Source organism: Myotis daubentonii, chromosome 2, assembly GCF_963259705.1.
Source record: "Myotis daubentonii chromosome 2, mMyoDau2.1, whole genome shotgun sequence".
In the NCBI taxonomy this organism is placed as follows: domain Eukaryota; kingdom Metazoa; phylum Chordata; class Mammalia; order Chiroptera; family Vespertilionidae; genus Myotis; species Myotis daubentonii.
In genome coordinates, this window is record NC_081841.1 from 8,554,810 (window position 1) to 8,564,994 (window position 10,185).

General features: G+C 49.5%; 1 long non-coding RNA gene across 3 annotated transcripts in view; it reads right to left on the reverse strand.

The window, feature by feature from the left end:
- LOC132227033 (uncharacterized) overlaps nt 1-9,904 on the reverse strand; it is a 76,868-nt gene extending 66,964 nt beyond the window's left edge. For 2 of the 3 annotated variants that reach the window (XR_009451106.1, XR_009451104.1), the window contains exons 1-2: nt 9,709-9,904; nt 473-625 (exon numbers count right to left, since the gene is read on the reverse strand). This is a non-coding gene — a long non-coding RNA (uncharacterized LOC132227033). Of the gene's footprint in view, nt 1-472; nt 626-9,629 lie in introns of all 3 variants that reach the window. The other variant, XR_009451105.1, reaches the window with a different exon arrangement.
- Nucleotides 9,905-10,185: the final 281 nt, after the last annotated feature.

Sequence of the window (10,185 nt, forward strand, 5' to 3'; positions counted from 1 at the left end):
AAGGGACAGCATTAGTCTGAAGAAGCATTTCTCAGCAGAGGCAACCTGAGGGGACAGCTTGCCCAGGAAATGGGAATGATGCTCCGGCCAGTACAGCCAGGAACCTGCTCCCTGGACAATACCAGTCTCTGGCTCTGTGACTCTCCCCTTTCTCTACTCCCATTCACGCCTCCATTCCTTCTAATCAGTTTTCCTTGGACAGCCAGTCACATTCCATGCCTCCTCCCAACCACACTTCCTCAGAAACTCTGCCTGGCATTTGATTGGCCCAAACTCTTCAGTCACGTATTTGCAGACAACCAAGTGGTGGCTCCTAGAAAAGGCCGGTTTACATCTGCGGCAGATCTGATGCTCCAAAGGTGGCCACAGCCACACTCTCCCTCCACATGCTCTTCTAGAGCCTGTGCCTTAGCTCTGGGCAAGCTTTCAACTTGCTGGTAACCAACAGAAGGGGCAGAAGTGATGTGCGTACCTTCTGAGGCCAGATCGCAGAACGCCGTGCAGCTTCCAGCTTCTTAGCCAGAATACTTGCCCTGGAAGTCTTCAGCTCCCGTGGAAGCGCTGTAGTCTGCTGTCCTGAGGTCGCCATGTTGTGAGGAAGCCCAAACTCTCCGTGAGAGAAGCCCTAAGATGAAATGGAGAGAGAGAAAGGTCTAGCCAGCCACCAGCCACTCCAGCCGCATCCACATCCAACAACAATGGCAGGAGAGATCCCAGGCCAGAACCACCTAGTCAAGCCCTTCCCAAATTCATGACCACAGAAACCAAGAGAGATAATAGTAACAGGACTGTTGTTGTTTTAAGTTGCCACATTCTGGAGGGATGTTACACAGCAAAAGATAACCGGACACGGGGCAATTTTACGTCCCTTCTCTGTAGGGTGGCCACAGCTCCCAGTTTGCACGGAACACTCCCAGTTTACACCTCTTGTCTGGTATAACTAATGTGGTGGCAATGCCTTCCTCTCCCAGAAGCACCTCTGGGAGAGGTCAACCTACATTTGGCCAAGTTCTTAGAGCACCCTACAAATCCTGGCAACAACCCTCCACCTCACAGTCTAGAATAATCAATGTAAGTGAGGTGCCTCGTGTATAGGGAGCATTTGAGAAATTGATGCTTGTTCCCTTGTCCCTTCCCCTTCTCCCAGTTCCATTGTCTGTATGCTCATCAGTTTTTCCAAGAGGTGGCTCAGGCTCAGTGCCTACACAACCTCCAGAATGCTTTCCCCCAGTAAACGCACAACCTCGGTAAAAACAGGACGTCTGTTATGCAACTGCAGCTTCAAAATAAGCCCAGGCCTCCCCCTTTTCACCAGATAGCTGTCACTAAGCCCCTCTCATGAGGAAATTCTGGATTTCTCCCTTCTGTGGAGGAGTCCCAGGAGGAAAAAGGGATCTCTTCAAACCTCAGGAAAGCCCTTCACCACCCATAAGGGTGAAAGCTTTTGAGGACACAAAACCACTCTCAATTCCTGACTCAGCAGCTCACTCATTGGGCTAACTCAGTGGTCGGCAAACTGCAGCTCGCCAGCCACATGCGGCTCTTTGGCCCCTTGAGTGTGGCTCTTCCTAAGCCTTAGGAGTACCCTAATTAAGTTAATAACAATGTACCTACCTATATAGTTTAAGTTTAAAAAATTTGGCTCTCAAAAGAAATTTCAGTCGCTGTACTGTTGATATTTGGCTCTGTTGACTAATGAGTTTGCCGACCACTGGGCTAAGTACCCAACCATCCTGAGCCTGATTCTCCCCACCTGCATCAATGGAAGGGTTGATGCCTCTCTCAGAGAACTCAGAAAGAATTAAAGAGATGAATGTTTATGTAAAGCACTAGCACAGTGCCTGACATACAGTAGGCACTCAATGAACACTACCTCCCTTGTTAAGGCATTGGCGGTTCCTATTAGAAAGTGCATTTGCTTTATCTGGAAGGGACAGGAAGAGAAGACTAGCATAAAAGGCTGATCAGAAATCAGTAATACTGGTGCCTCTCACTTCTAGACATGACATGAGAGGATGTATACGGAGGGCCTGGCAGGCACCTATGAGTCTCCCTCAGCTAGATGAGAAGATCTTTGAAGACAAGAATCTCATATATCATTATATATGCAGGGTCCTGTTGCAAAGGGGTGGTTCTGGGTAATGCCAGTTGAATGATCTCATACCAATTTTGATCAATTTATTCACTGACTAGTTAAGTCAATAAATTCTTATTGGGCACCTACTCTATCAGGCACTGTTCCAGCAACTGGGAAAACGGGCCCTATCCCCACCCCACCAGGTGCTCCAAGTGATGGAAGAGACATACATGGACCAAATAAGTGCACAAGTAATCACTTAACTTTCAGTGCTGAGTGTCAGGAAGGGGAAGCACAGGGAACCTGGTCTGCGGTGGGAGGGAAGGCATAGCCTAGGAAGTGACATTAGACCCAGAGCTGAAAACTAGTCAAAGAGAATGTAGGGATCTGAAGATGGCGGCATAAGTCAATGTCTATACTCGCCGCCTCCCACAACCACATCAAAATTACAACTAAAATACAGAACAACCATCATTCAGAACTGTTGGAAAGCTGGCTGAGTGGAAGTCCTACAACTAGAGAAGTAAAGAAAGCACTGAGACTGGTAGGAAGTGCAGAGGCACTGAAAGGGCTGGTCCGGCACCCACATGGGCTGCTTTTTTAATGGGGAGGGAGATCATCTCTGCAGAGGCCGTCCAGAGGAGCAAGGGGTCCCAGCCCCACACCAGACCCCCAGCCCAGAGTCCCAGAGCTGGGAAAAGAAGTTCCTACGGGCAGTAAGAACTACGGCTGTAAAAACCAGTGGGGATTGGGGTTCAGTGACACAGAGGCTGCTGGAAACCCAGCTGTTCCTCTTAAAAGGCAGACACCACAAAATGAACTTACAAGGTCCTGCTTCCTCTGAGCTCCAGCGCCAGGGCAAGGTTCTGGGGAACACAGACACATACGAGGAGGAACTGGATTATCTGGCATCAGGTCAGGAACTCAGGGGCAGCTTTCTCCCAGATGGAGGTGCTCATAGGGGTCATTGTTCGTATGGTGGGGCCACCCCAGTTGCAGGGCTGACTAGCAGCCATTTCTCTTTGCTCCACCCAAGTGGATTCCCTAAGACCCCGCCTCATCCAATTTACAACCCCACCCAAGCTGTGTGCATATAAATGGCCTGTCCTTGCTCAGGCTGAAATCTTTCAAACAAGCTGAAGCTGGGTCAGGGAGGCCCAAACCTATCAATAAAAGGCCTAACACCCGGCACCAATACCAGCCTGCCTTGCTTCACAGCTGGGCCTCATCTGGGCACTTCCAAACCTGATACAAAGAGGAGGGGTCTGAAGAACTCTCTGTAGCTCCTACTGGGTGGCCCCAGGCAGTGGCTGACTTTGCTTCTCCCTGGACACCCAAGAACCAGTGTTACCCAGTGGTCAGTATCAATCCATACCAGATTACAAGTCTATACATCCATAAGTGACACATTCAAAGGACAGGCTCAGTGAACACCAAAGCCCCACCAAAGCAAGTCCTGCTCCATAGGGGTGTCTCCTGCACAGCAGCTCTCCCACTGTAGTTGCAGCTGGTCCTCGCAGCCAATTAACCTGGAGGTCCATTCCTCCCAGTGACACCAACAGAAATCAAGTCTCAACTACAACAAGACTATGCTCACAGCCCACAAAGGGGTACACCTAGAGCTCCCAGCTCAGGTGACTGGGGAGGCTGAGCCACTGGGCCCTATAGAACATCTACTAGACAAGGCCACTTTACCAACTAAAGGAGACCAAGCAGCTCTACCCAGTACATAGAAACAACTCAGGGAAGCAGCCAAAATGCAGACAAAGAAACATGTCACAAATGAAAGAATGGAAGAAAGCAAACTACTGGATATAGAGCTCAAAACCATGGCTATAAGGTAATAAAGAATAATATACAGGGAGTCAACAGTAGAGTAGAGGATTCTGAGAATCAAATCAACAATCTGAAATATGAGGAAGCATAAAACACTGAACCAGAAGAGCAAAACGAAGAAAGAATCCAAAAATATGAAGATAGTGTAAGGAGCCTTTGGGACAATTTCAAGCATACTAACATTTGCATTATTGGGGTGCTAAAAGAGAGAGAGCAAGACATTGAAAACCTATTTGAAGAAATAATGACAGAAAACTTCCCCTACCTGATGAAAGAAATAGACTTACTAGTCCAGGAAGCACAGAGAGTCCCAAACAAGAGGAATCCAAAGAGGACCACACCAAGACACATCATAATTAATATGCCAAGGGCTAAAGACAAAGAGAGAATCTTAAAAGCAGCAAGAGAAAAGCAGTTAGTTACCTACAAGGGACTGCCCATATGACTATCAGCTGATTTCTCAACAGAAACTATGCAGGCCAGAAGGGAGTGGCAAGAAATATTCAAAGAGATGAATAGCAAGGACCTACAACTGAGATTACTCTACCCAGAAAAGCTCTCATTCAGAATTGAAGGTCAGATAAAGAGCTTCACAGACAAGAAAAAGCTAAAGGAGTTCATCACCAGCAAACCAGTATTATATGAAACTAGAGGCCTGGTGCACAAATTCATGCACGGGTGGGGTTCCTCAGCCTGGCTGGCAATCGAGGCCTATGTGGGGGGGCCGGCCGGCCAGAGAGAAGGACCCTGGGAGGCTGGCCAGCCAGCCCACCTCCCCCCTAATTGGGGCCATAGCAGGGGCCAGCCGGGAAGAGGGGCCATGGGAGGTTTGCTGGCTGGCCACGTGGAGGGGCTGCAGAAGGTTGGCCAGCCAGGGGGAGGTGCCGCAGGAGGTTGGCTGTGGGAGTGCACTGACTACCAGGGGGCAGCTCCTGCATAGTGATGATTCTCAGAAGGAAGGAGGGTGGGGAGGGTGAGAAGAGATTAAACAAAGATCTTATATGTATACTAGAGGCCCGGTGCATGACATTTGTGCACTGGGGAGGGGGTTCCCTCAGCCTGGCCTGCCCCCTCTCACAGTCCAGGACCCCTCGGGGGTCCTTAGCACTGCCTTGGAGGCAGGAGAGGCTCCCGCCACCACCGCTGCACTTGCCAGCCATGAGCCTAGCTTCTGGCTGAGCAGCGCTCCCCCCTGTGGGGGTACACTAACCACCAGGGGGCAGCTCCTGTGTTGAGCATCTGCCCCCTGGTAGTCAGTGTGTGTCACAGCGACCAGTCATTCTGCCGTTCAGTTGATTTGCATATTAGGCTTTTATTATATAGGACATGCATTACCTATGGACACAGACATTGGGTGCTGAAGGCCTGGGGCAGGGTGGGAACTGGGTGGAGGAGGGAGAAAGGGGGAAAAAAGAGGGACATCTGTAATAATCTCAACAATGAAGATTTTTTTAATGCAATATTGAAAAAGAAAAAGAAAAAAAAAAAACACTAGTCAAAGAACAACGGGGCCTTCTAAGCACAAAAAACAGCACATTAGGAGGAAAAAAATGGCAAAATACAGTCAGCTCAAGGAAGATGCCCAAGCCAACAGCTCAGAGGTAGCTCACCTGCCTGGCAGAGAGCAGAAACCAAGTAAGAAAAGAGAGGTCGCTCACCTGCCTGGCAGAGAGCAGAAACCAAGTAAGAAAAGAGAGGTCCTGGAGGCGAGGAGTGGTTCTGGAGGTGGCTGTTTTGTTAGGATTCTGACAAACTGGAAGGCATGAGAAAACGGGGACCAAGTTGGAACTGGGGTGACACCAAGAAATAAATAAAGGCCCTAACCAGTTTGGCTCAGTGGATAGAGCACTGGCCTGCGGACTGAAAGATCCCAGGTTTGATTCTGGCCAAGGGCACATGCCCAGGTTGCAGGCTCGATCCCTAGTAGGGGGCGTGCAGGAAGCAGCCGATCAATGATTCTCTCTCATCATTGATGTTTCTATCTCTCTCTCCCTCTTCCTTCCTCTCTGAAATCAATAAAGAAATATATTAATAAAAAAAAAAAGAAACTAGGAAAGTTTACCAAAAAGAAATCCATAGAGGGCAAAGGAGCATCATTAGAGTGATCCCCCCAACACTACGCACATCCAAGCAGAGGTAACAGCAACCAGCCAGACAGGTGACAAGGAAATGCCTGTCTGGAGTGCAGGTTTGACCAGATGAGTGGCTAAGAGGATCCCTACAGCCCCAGCACTCACCCTTCCCTCCCCAGAAGGCCACATGTGGGAAGAGAAAGGGCCTGTTGCCTCCACTGAAATGTTCTTCCCCTAGATCTCCCCGGGCCTGCTCCCTCTCATCCTGCGGTCTCTGCTCAAATGTCACCTCCTCACAGGTGCCTTCCTGAAGCACCACCTTAAAAGTGCTGCACCCCAAATCATTCCCTAACACACATCCCTGTTACAGCGTATTTACCCACTTCTCACAGCTCTTTGTACACCTGGCCATGGTCTACCTCCCCTCTTTTAGAAGGCACCCTCCACGCCCAGCTGGCATGGCTCAGTGGTTGAGCACTGACCTATGAACCAGGAGGTCACAGTCCGATTCCCAGTCAAGGCACATACCCAGATTGCGGGCTTGATCTCCAGTGTGGGCCATGCAGGAGGCAGGCAATCGATGATTCTCTCTCATCATTGATGTTTCTATCTCTCTCTCTCTCTCCTTCTCCTTTCCTCTCTGAAATCAATTTTTTTAAAAAAAAATTTTTTTAAAAAAGGTACCCTCCTGGACTGCAGGACCTGCTCTGCTCCTTGCTCATCCTCCACACCTAACTCCATACCAGGCACACAGAAGGTGCCCCCTGGATGTTTGCTGAAAGTAAATAAATGAAATCCCGGCTCTGCCTCTTACTAGATGTGTGAACCTGTATTAGTGCCTTTACCTCTCACCGCCTCATCTGACCATCTGTAAAATTGGCACTAAGCTACTGTAGCCATAAGGCTAAAATGAAATCAAGGGATTTGTCCCTTGTAAACTGCTGTGCTAATGTCAGCCATTACTAGTAATCATGAAAAATTAGTCACTCGACTATCCGAGTTTGTGTCTCTCCAGACTGGACAGGCACTGTGACATCTCCAGCTCCTTTTGAGAAAAGAGCACCTGCCCTCACACCTATACTTCCCTGGCAAGAACGCTAGGTTTTTATTTTAGTCTCTAAAATCAGAATATGAAGGCCCTGGATTCATCCCGCATTTCCTGAGCAAACTGTATGCCAGGCACGGTGCTGGGCCATGTGGCTTCCTCCAGGAATAATGCGGCCCCATGCTAGAGGAACCCAGGCCTGGGTTAGGAGAGGTGGGCGGACACTGGTAACAGGACCAGAGGTGTGGGAAGCGCGGCAATGGAGGGCTGTGCCAATGGACACCTGAAGGAGAGAACCTGTCCTCAGAGGTCACTCATGCATCCCACAAACATGTCCCAAGCACCAGCTACGTGGTAAGCACCATTCTAGGTGCTGGGGACACCGCAGTGAGCAAGACATGTAAGACCTCACCTCCCATGAGGCTTCCTTTCTAATGAGACAATAAAAAAGTAAACAAATAAACAAACAAGGTAAGTGGAAGAGAGATCAATGTTAGGCATCCAGTAAAACACCAACGGGATGTGCAGAAGCAGCGGGGGCTAGGTATCTCCTGAGTTTGAAGCCCCAGCTTCACTATGCACAGCTCACCCTAGAACACCTCTCTATGCCTCTGTATCTTCATCTGTAAAATGGAGAGAATAACAGGCCCTACCTCACAGGGTGAGAATTAAATGAGTTAATGTAAGTTCCTGGAATAGTAACAGGCTCATGGTGGGCGACAGAGTGAATGAGGACAGGGCAAGGCTACTCAGAGTGCTGGTCAGGAAATGCCTGTGTGTTGAGGAAACAGTGAAGATCTAAGGGAGATGCGTTCCAGGCAGCAGAGAACAGCAGGTGAGAAAGGTCTCAAGGCAGGAAGTGAGCCTGGGTATGACCCAGAAAGAGGAAGCAGCCAGTGAAAAGCTGCCACTTAGAAACTCGCAGGCCATGGAACAGAAAGGGCTTTTATCCTCAGGATCAAGGTAAGCCATTGAAAGATTTTCAGCAGTGGAGGGAGGGAGGGAGGGAGGGAGGTTGGGCATGCTCTGATTTCATATGAAGGAGGATCAGTCCAGCTTTATGTCATGTGGAGAAAGGACAGTGTGACAGGCGGAAAGAGACAACACGGGAGTCAGCTGGGAGGAGGAATGGAGGCAAGATCCCATCCAAGACCAGGGACCCACTATTGAGAATGAGACAGGACACTTCAAATCCTCCTCCATCTGCGGTGTGCAAGGACATCTGGGCAAAAAATATGAAAAAGATGATTAAACTCTGACACGAGAGAGACTGCGGCAGATGGCCTGTGGGCCCTAGGGGAGAGACACGATCTAAGCAATTTAGAAAAGCTACATCTCCTCTTGTAATTTACAAAACACTACAATTTACTATTGATATCCATTACACTAACATTAACTGAGTGCTTACTTCGTGCCCGGAGTAAGGTGCTAAATTCATGTTCTCATTTAATTCTCACAAAATCTCTAGCCATCCATCCATCCAACACACGTGTATTGCCAGGTACTGTTGTAGATAAGCCAGACAGAGCTGCTGCCAGCACAGAGCTTGCCCTCTAGAGGCAGAGACGGCGCCTACACAAGGAAACAAAAATACTTCAGTGTGATGAGTGCTATGAGGAAGACAGAGCAGACTGGGGGGGTGAAGAGGGGTGGGGAGGAGCAGCGGTCTTAGGAATGGTGGTCAGAGAAGACCTCCCGGAGGGAGTAACTCGAGCTTTGACCACCACGTGAGAGGTAACCCTAGAGGAGCAAGAGTGGGCACTAAGGGTCCAGACGCCAGGCTGGAGGTGGTGGGGAAACTGGCATTCAAGATGGATTCTGAAAGAAAAACAGAGGACTTAGTAGAGAAATGTGGTTGCAGAAGGGAAAGGGACTAGTACTGATGACTACAAGGTTTTGCACAGAGTACCATTCCTTGGGTCCCATTAACAAACATTAGGAGCCCTGGCCGGCTTGGCTCAGTGGATAGAGCGTCAGCCTGTGGACTGAAAGGTCCCAGGTTCGATTCCGGTCAAGGGCATGTACCTTAGTTGCGGGCACATCCCCAGTGGGGAGTGTGCAGGAGGCAGCTGATCGATGTTTCTAACTCTCTATCCTTCTCCCTTCCTCTCTGTAAAAAATCAATAAAACATATATATTTTTTAAAACATTAGAATTGGAAGGTGAGCAGATTGGGAGGCAATTTATGGAAACAGGTGCTGCTATTCACATTTTCATTTTGCAGAGAAACAAGCCGCTTTAGAGATCGAATAACCTGCCCAAGCTCACCCAACTGGCGAGTGGAATTACATACTTTTCCTTTTACCCTCACAGCAACTCCTTAGTATTATCTCCTAGGATAGCTGAGGAAAGCGAGGCCCAGCTAGAAAGGGGCAGTCAAGAGCAGATGTCAGATCTCATAGCCGATATATTTTCCAATAAAGGAGACAGGTTGGAAGACTGACAAGGGAAACCTAGGAGACAGGGTAGAAGAGGATCTGAGGTTTGAATAAAATCGCGCCCTCAAGAGATTCGCTTTCAAACTTCTGAAATTCCCCAGTAAGATTCCAGGACAAACGCCGTAGCTGGGAGCTGCGGGAAGGGCAGCACTGTCGCCCACCGTAGGGAGGTGCTTCCTGAGTGGCCACTTGAGCATCACAGCTGCTGATTTAACATGCCCGTTCGTGGGCTCCACATACTTGAATCTGCATTTCTCAAATGAGGGCTCCCGACATCCTCGACGGACAGTAAAGTTTGAGAACTACATTAGCAGGCTGGACAGGTCGCTTGACAGCTCTAGACCGTGGCTTCCCAAACTGGAAAAGACGCGGGCGGAGGGAGCGGGAGAATAACAATAAAATCCGCCTCGAACGCTCGACTTTCCCCTGCCGGTGAGACTCGAATCACGTGATGGGCTAGAGAAGGCCGGAGCGACTGCGTACTGAGAGGCCGAACGGCCCGCAAGGCATTGTGGGACACAGGGGGGGGCGTCAGCCGCTCCCGCCTCCAGCTTTGACGGCACGGCTGCCACGTTGCAATAAACCTAAACGCCTTCTCGGGGCGTCGCCGGGTGCCCCCGGGCGTAACTGTAAACACCCTTCTTGTTTCTAAGAGCCGACAAGGCTTCATTAGAAGCCACCTCCCAAAGAGCAGTGACAAACTTCCGGTGTGCCTTC